Source organism: Cibotium barometz, chromosome 37 (assembly GCF_041138505.1).
Source record: "Cibotium barometz isolate CiBa-2024 chromosome 37, ASM4113850v1, whole genome shotgun sequence".
In the NCBI taxonomy this organism is placed as follows: domain Eukaryota; kingdom Viridiplantae; phylum Streptophyta; class Polypodiopsida; order Cyatheales; family Cibotiaceae; genus Cibotium; species Cibotium barometz.
In genome coordinates this window covers 46,915,418-46,924,383 of record NC_141082.1, presented here as the reverse complement: position 1 = coordinate 46,924,383, position 8,966 = coordinate 46,915,418, and positions in this window count along the sequence as shown.

Here is an 8,966-nt window from a genome sequence, read left to right as displayed (position 1 = left end):
GCTTCTATGCAACCTCCTTATTGCAAATCTCCTCTCAAACTTGAGAATGACATCTCCAAATCTCTCTGAAATCCTCAAAAATGCAAATCCAAATGATAATATGAGTGTGCATAATTTTTTTCCATAATAACTGAAAATAATGCTTAATCAAAGAACTCATAACCAAGAAAAACTATATATAAATATTCATGACCAAGAGTCCACCCAAGCTCTAATACCATGTTAACAATCCTAAAATGGGATTGATCATGGTGATAGACAATGATTAAGCAACATAATTAAGGTGGATTATACCACACTAAGAACTCCATGAGAGAGAGAGAGAGAGAGAGAGAGAGAGAGAGAGAGAGAGAGAGAGAGAGAGAGAGATTGCACACTCAACACTCAATTCTATTGCATATCTCAAGTGAACCATACAATGATATAGGCTTTCTAGCCTTATCCCACTTTACATGTCATCATCCATATGGCACTCCTTTTTTCACTTCTTTTGGTCAACACTCACACACTATGCAATATTACATGTGGCATTCCTATCTCACCACAATATCTTGCACCTCTAGGGTGCTTTCCCACACACACATACACCAAAGATTACATCTCTCAACAATAACGCCAGCTCATATAGTCAAGTTCACACTATAGACCGACTACTTTGTATGTTGTTGTAGGAGGAGAGTATTCTCCCTTTATGTATGAACTCTTATCTTTTAGTTATATGATTGTAGAGAAGAGAAGAAGATAGAAGAAAATTCAGCCATCCATCTCTCTTGTGTCTTGCACTCTTGTGTGTGTGTGTGTTTTGCTTGCAAGGAACTGAAGCTCTCTCCCCCCCACATTATCTTTATGGTATCAGAGCTCCAATTCGTGTGAGAGCTAAGGAGACAAGCAAGAGATGCAAGAACATGCAAGCAAGGAAGCGGTACACGGGTAAGAGCATCACCATCTCTTTCCCTTCTTGGTTTAGGTACAACACCCCTTGGTATCTCCGAGAGTTACACATCTCCGATTGGGGAGTTGTCTTTGCAAGATTGAAGGTGCCTGTGTGGTACATAGTACATTGTATTGAGGTTTTGTGACCAGAAACATGTTTTGGGCGCGTCTCGATCTCTATTTTTTTAATTCAAAAGGCGGCTTGACTTGCCCGAAATGATCCTCCATGTAGTACTGGGGAATCATTTCAAACGTATCAATCCCATATGGAGCAGTGGGGTCTATCTCCTCTTCATAATCCCCACACGCACTATGTGACTCACAACCCATCTGGTTTATTAGGGTTATCCTTGGATGTGGAGGTTGTGGTCCTAGCACTGGCGGTGGTAACGGCACAGACTGGACTACATTCGGATTCCTTGGAACTATGACGGTTGCTCGACAGGTTGTGCAGGCATCAGCGCGGGTAGTCTCTAGTCGAAATCTGGTTATTGCAGTACAACAGTGCATTTTGGGAGTGTAGACAGTGTTTGCACATGTATTGTTGACATTGGGTGTATGTACATGTACTTTGGTTAGATATGGTGACCTACAGGTTGTGCTGATTACCGTAGTAGTCACAAAGGATACTGCTGTGTTAGAAGCTGCATACAGAAACTGTTTGCTGTAGTTTTTTTATTGTTACACGAAAACATGTCTGGTGGCGGAATCAATCAGATTGTCAGTGAGAAGCTGAACAAGAACAACTTCTATACTTGGAAGTTCAGAATGACCAATTTCCTTATGGGTAAAGGATTTTGGGACTATGTCGCGGGAGACAATGAGGAGTCTCCTGAGCTGTTTGAAGAGAATGCCACTCCAACAGACATAAAGGCATTCAAGGATTGGAACCAGGGTGCAAGGAAAGTCATGTATTGGCTTTTAGTTAGTGTTATAGACACGATAATAGGACACATACAAATGCCAACACTCCAGCATGGGCTACATGATGGTAGAACCTGGTGCAGATGTTCCAGACCAACACCAAGGTAAGAAAATTGCAGCTAAATCAAGAGCTGCATACTATGAAAAAGAAAAGCGTGTCTATCAATGAGTATGCTTTAAAGATTAAGAGCATTGTTGAATCCCTTGGGTCCATCAATGTATCGGTGGTGGAAGATGATAAATTGGTGAGTGTTTGTTTGAATGGGCTTGGCAAAGAGTACAAGCCATTCAAGACCTCTGTTGCATTCAGAAGAATATTTCTAACTTTCGAGACTTGGTATCTATGCTGATCATAGAAGAAAAGTCTTGAGAGGTGAGGACTCTTCTTCACAAAGCAAGAACACATTAGAACATGCCTTCTACTCCAATTCAAGTAGAGGCAGAGGTAGAGATTGGGGTCGAGGAAGCCAAGATGGTGGCCGACAAGGAAATCAAAATTCTAGACAATAGTCCAATGATTCACAGCAGCAACAATCATACACAGGTGGAAGAGGCCAGTCTAAAGGGGGGGAGCCAAAGAGACCGAGGTGTTTACCAAAGAATTCAGAATGCAAATAGCATAGAGTGCTATTATTGTGGCAAACCAGGACACATGGAAAAGGAGTGCTATAAAAAACAAAATGCCATTAAAAGTGGAAAGTTACATCAAGGCAACTATGCATCATCTAGTAAACAAGGAGGTGATAACAGAAGTCAGCAGTAGCTGTTTGTGATGCAGCACATGCTCAGTTCCATAACATGTGTCAAGATCTCAAGATACATGGTATGTGGATTCTGGTGTCTCTAACCACATGACCAGTCATGCTGAGTGGTTTAGAGACATGCAAAAAATGAAAAAACCAAGGTTACGTAGAAACAGGTGATGATACTGCACATCCCATCACGGATGTGGATAAAGTGCCATTGTCTATGCAGGATGGCAAAATGAAGTACTTGGCAGATGTACTTTATGTTCCAAATATTATAAAGAATTTGGTTTCTATTGGATAGATGGTTGAGCAGGGTCTGCAAGTGAGGTTTAATCCTCAAGGATGTTTTGTGGAAGACTTCAAAAATCACTGTCGTTTGGTTACAAAGGGTAACAGAAATGGCAGGATGTTTACTTTGGCTGTGAACATGCCTGAAGTAAAGGAAACCATGTTTGCGCATGGAAAAGGTGTCATTGCAGATATTGATATATGGCATAAGTGTATTGGTCATGTGAATGGATAGAGATATAGGCCCAAAATATTGTTGCAAGTTTGCCAAAGTTTAAGGTTGATGGTATGCACAAAGTATGTGAAGCACGCTAGCTTGGTAAGCAGGCCAAACATGCTTTCCCACATGAAAAGCATGTCAGTGCAAGGCCATTAGATGTCATACATTCAGATGTATGGGGACTGACCAAGACTGAGACAATTTTTGCAGGTTGCAAGTATTATGTTACATTCATTGATGACCACACTAGGAAAGTGTGGGTTTACTTCCTGAAGAAGAAAAGTGAGGTGTTTGCTCACTTTTAGAGATTTAAAGCCTTGGTTGAGAAGGAAAAAGGCATGCAAATAAAATTCCTGAGATCATCTGGTGGGGGAGAATATTTCTCCAATGAGTTCAGCAATTTCCTAAGGAAGCAAGGAATCAAGAGACATTTTACATATAGGTACACTCCGCAACAGAATGGTGTTGCAGAAAGAAAAAACAAGCACATTGCACAATTGGCACATGCCTTGATGGCTGAAAAGAATATGCCACATTATTTTTGGGGCAGAAGCAATAGCAACTACTATGTACATTATGAATAGGACACCCACTGCAACTATTCATGATGGAATGACACCTGAAGAGAAGTTTATAGGCATAAGACCAGATGTATCTCACTTGAAAGTGTTTGGGTGTATTGCATATGTGCATGTTCCTGATGAAGTGAGAACAAAGTTGGATCCAAAGGCAGCGAAATGCATATTTATTGGTTATGCTATGGAGCAAAAAGGTTATAGATGTTATAATCCTACCACTCGTGAGATGCGAGTAAGCAGAGATGTTGCCTTTGACGAGATGAGTAGCTGGTATATGCACCAGTAGCAGTGAAGGCTATAGAAGATGCAGATGTAAGAAGTGTTGATGGTGCACTACATGTGGAGAAACAATCACAGGTGCTTAGTGGACATGGAGAGTCCTCTAGTAGTGGATCTAATATTAGCCCATGGTCAAGCAAGTTGAGGACAAATGTATGTACACATGTATCACACAAAGGGAAAGAAAAGGTAGATCAACCTTTTGTGCCTGATCTATCAACAGGTTACTCATATGTGGATGGTGACTCTAGTGGCTCTAAGCAGAGCCTTGATGACGAGCTTGGCATCCCATCTGTGTGGTTACTCCTGGTGTAAGGAGAACGAGGGCTGTGTTGAGGACACCTGGCAGTGATCCAGGTGTACGCAGGTCTACGATGGTTAGGTACCCTATTGACAGGTTGAGATATCATAGATATATAGCCCATCATTATGCTTACATGGTTAAAGCAATACAGGAGTTGGAGCCCACTTGTTTTGAGCAGGCATTTGGAAATACAAAATGGGAAGATGCCATGAATGAGGAGATGGCAGCATTGGATACAAATGCAACATGGGAGTTAATGCATTTGCCTAAGGGAAAGAAGGCAATTGGATGTAAGTGGGTGTATAAAGTCAAAAATAATGCTGATGGTTCATTGAGAAGATGTAAGGCAAGATTAGTGGCCAAAGGCTATGTGCAAACTTATGGTATTGACTATGAAGAGACATTCAACCCCGTTGCAAGAATGGAAACCGTGAGAGCTGTCATTGCTATGGCTGCAGCACAGGGTTGGTCTTTACATCAGATGGATGTATAATGAATGCCTTCTTGCATGGTGATTTGCAAGAAGAAGTTTACATGATGCAGCCCACCAAGTTATGACAGTGATGCACACCCAGATTTTGTGTGTAGGTTAAGTAAAGCCTTGTATGTCTTAAGCAGGCACCCAGAGCATGGTCAAACAAGATCGAGGAGTATCTTGTTACCATTGGATTTTGAATATCCAATGCATATTTTTCAATTTATGTGAAAAAGATAGATAGAGAGATCATGCTATTAGTCATCTATGTGGATGACTTGATTATCACCGGTGATAGTGATTTTGACATACATGATGTTAGGAAGCTTTTGAAGAAAAAGTTTGAGATGAACTGCATTATTTTTTGGGCATAGAGGTGGTGAGATCACCTCATGGCAGTATGTCTTAGACATGTTTTCCAAGTATGGTATGACAGGCTGTAAGCCTATTTCAGTGCCATTGGAGCAGAACACAAAGCTTTCCGCAAATACAGGGTGAGCTTTTAAAGGACCCCACTACATAATACAAGCGCATAGTGGGTAGCTTGATCTACATGACCATTACTAGAGTAGACTTGAGCTATGTTGTTAGGCTTGTGAGTCAGTTTATGCAGACCCCTAGGAAGCCACACTTGGATGCGACTAGACGGATTCTCAGGTACATAAAGTTCATGGTTAATTATGGACTTTTCTATGAGACTGGTATATAGAGATACAACTACATTGGGCTGGTGGTGTTGCAGACAGGAGATCTACTAGTGGTTTTATGTTCTCATTTGGGAGTGCTGTTATGAGTTGGAGCAATAAGAAGCAGCCAACAGTTGCCTTGTCGAGTACAGAGGCAGAGTACAGGGGTGCTACTATCGCAGCTTGTGAGGTAGCTTGGTTTCAAAAGCTACTTGGTGATATAGTGAGCCCGTGGATAGGATACTTTTCATTTATTGTGACAACATGAGGAGCATACAGTTGGCCAGTAACCCAGTATACCATGCTAGAACAAAGCAATTGAGATGCACTATCACTTTGTGAGAGAGAAGGTTCTAGCAGATGATGTAGATCTGGTATATGTTAGCATAGAGAATCAGGTGGCTGACATCTTCATCACGAAGGCATTGGACACAGAGAAGCTTCACAGGTTTAGGAGCTTACTTGGAGTGCAGTGTGTGGAGTTGAGCTCGAGGGGAAGTGTTGAGATATCGAGCTCAAGTGCTACGACGACGGACATTAATGACCCACCTAGGTGGTAGCTTCCGCAGTTATGTCACTGGCATGGTTGGTGCGATTATGGTTGACATGCTGCCAGTGGATGACAGGCTTTGTGACATCCACTTTGGAGTACTAGAGTTATGGCATAGCTATAGCGCCAGCTCATATAGTGGGGTTCACACTATAGACTGACTACCTTGTATGTTGTTCCTAGGAGAGTACTTTCCCTTTATGTGTGAACTTTTATCTTTTAGTTATATGGTTTCGAGAAGAGAAGAATGTAGAAGAAAAATCAGCCATCCAACTCTCTTGTGTCTTGCACTCTCTTGTATGTGTGTTTTGCTTGCAAGGAACTCAAGCTCTCTCTCTCCCCCACATTCTCTTTATTCTTGTGGTGGATGAACCAAAAACACTTGATGCTTGATTATTTTGGAGCTTCATAAAAGAGGACAACATTTCTTACTAGCTAATTAAGAAAAGTAATAATTTTTCTAATCAAAACTATCCTAGGATACATAGCCACTCAAGGGATGATGGGTGGCTCTAATACCAACTTGCTATTTACATCTAAGGAAGAAACAGGTGTGTAGAAATGAATTAGAATCAACATCTTAACATGCTAGAAATACAAGAAAGAGATTAACACTAATGATAATCCTAACGATAAAAATGAAGCATAATGACAAGGCAAGAGGTTTAGCTAAAAATCTCATGTGTTTGACCCATCAGCTAAAAATCTCATGTGTTTGACCCATCAGATACAGTGCATTTTCATAGGCTTCAATCCATTAGCCATTAATCATAGTCCATAAGCTTGATTAAGCCATTAATCATGGCCTATAAGATTTTTATAGGCTATAGTCCATTAGCCATTAATCATGGTTAATAAGCTTGATTAAGCCTTCCAATCATTTCTAGATTTGGGCACCATCTCCCTTGAAGTGAGCACCCATTTGGCATCTTTTTCCACTTCTCCTAGGTGTCTACTTTTGGCCCCCACATGGGCTGGCCATTCCACATATTTTTCAATCTTTGGGATCCCTTTGACCCTTTGAACCATAGTGTATGATTTATGAAACTCATACAAATGTTTGAGGGTCACATATCCCCTTTGCTCCAAAATTACCCAATATCACCTGCTATTTCAGCCAGTTCCAGACCTAAGGGGGGCTCAGTCCATTCCGGCCTCAATGTATGTGTCTCATTTTATTATATGTTAATTAAATGATAATTTTAAGCTTTTAATAGTTTAAAGGATTTGTTAATATGAACACAATAGTAAAAGATAGCCCATGTACTTTCGGTTACGTTACATATCCTTCCTACACTTAGCGAAGGAAGACAATCAGGTGTTCTCGTCGTAAACTTATCTTGACAGTATAACTCACCATTCCTTGCATGAAGGACACCTTATACAAGCCTTGCATGTGATCTCAAAGGAGTATTGGCAAGATTTTGAAGGCCAAGAGCACTATGTAATATACATTAGCATCTTCAGCAAAATTGGGGAATAAGAAACACATCTTTGGCAATACTAAAAAGATACTTACAGTTCTTATTGTCAAAGCTCTTATGTGCTTTGAAATCTATGAATAGAGAGCTCTTTATAGAGCATGCCTATGCAATTTGATCATTTGATTTGTTGAGTTGATCGTGTATGATGTATTTATGCCAAGAAACGACATTTGGTTTTTCATTGCCCCACATACACAAGATGCATGGATGTCATGATAGGGGACAACTTGGGTAGAATTTTCATTCTTAAAAGACAGCCATGTGGTGATGGTAGCAACAACTTGGTTTTATGGCAACTATTGTGAGTACTCAAGTCATGTATGGCTACTTATATGGGTTTAGTAACACCCACGTGATGTGTGACTATTGACATGGGCTTGTTAATTCCCTGGAATATTAAATGACTAGGTTCACGATATGGTTCATGGATAACTTCTATATGTAGTATGCAACATAATTGGCATATGGTTTACTCATGTGTGATTAGGCATGCAGATAGTGGTTCTCTTTGGATAGCATAAAAGGCACTATGTTGTAAGAGTTTTATGAATACACAGAGACATGTTCAGTGCTATGTGAGAATCTTATGCATAATCAACACCTTATACCTCAAGGAGGTACCTTGCGAGGGCTATAATTCAACCTATAGACATTGTTTTTTAATTTGGCTAAATTTAGAAAAAAAGGCTACCAAAATATCTAAGAGAGAATATTCTAGGGAATTTTGACTAAGATTCTTAGTCTTGCTACATATAGTGATCGCCTAAAAAATGATCAATAGGGAGGCATAGTGGGTGGTGGATCATCAACAAAATATAGCTTAATATATATACATTCTATTTTAAAAAATAGAATATGAGCCTTAAAGAAGAGGAGCGAGGTATGAGAAAAGGGGTCTAAAAAGGAGGGAAAGTAACAATCTTGGCTATAGATTTTGGGACGAGTCCTTTTTAAAAAAAGCACTACCTATGGATGCATAGTATTATACAAAATATAATCAAACTAGCACATACTGGCACATGTGGTATACACCTACCTATGGCTATCAATTTGGTAGGCAAAATAATGTGATGAGGGTTGTCACCCTCGTTCGTGAATGGCTGAGTGTTATGTATAACATGCAAACAAACACATATGAAGACACATGGCTATGATGCCTAAACTCATGGATATTTCATTGTGCAAGATTTTTATGAGTTTAATGTTACTCCAGTAAGTGATGATTTGAGCCAAGCAAAATTCTTGAAAAATCTTTTAGGGTTAAAAAATGAAGATGTATTGGATTTGCCACATGAAGCTAGGTGTGGTTGCAAGAAATGTACGTGTTGTAGGATCCCATGTTGGAATCCTGCCATACATGAAGTTATATGTGGTTGCAAGCAATGCATGTGTTGCAAGATCCATGTTGGGAAAAATTTTAAGTAGTATGTGATAGTTGAAAACCATAATGTTTTTCAAGTGTCTCAATCTTGATGGAATATGGTTATAAATACATG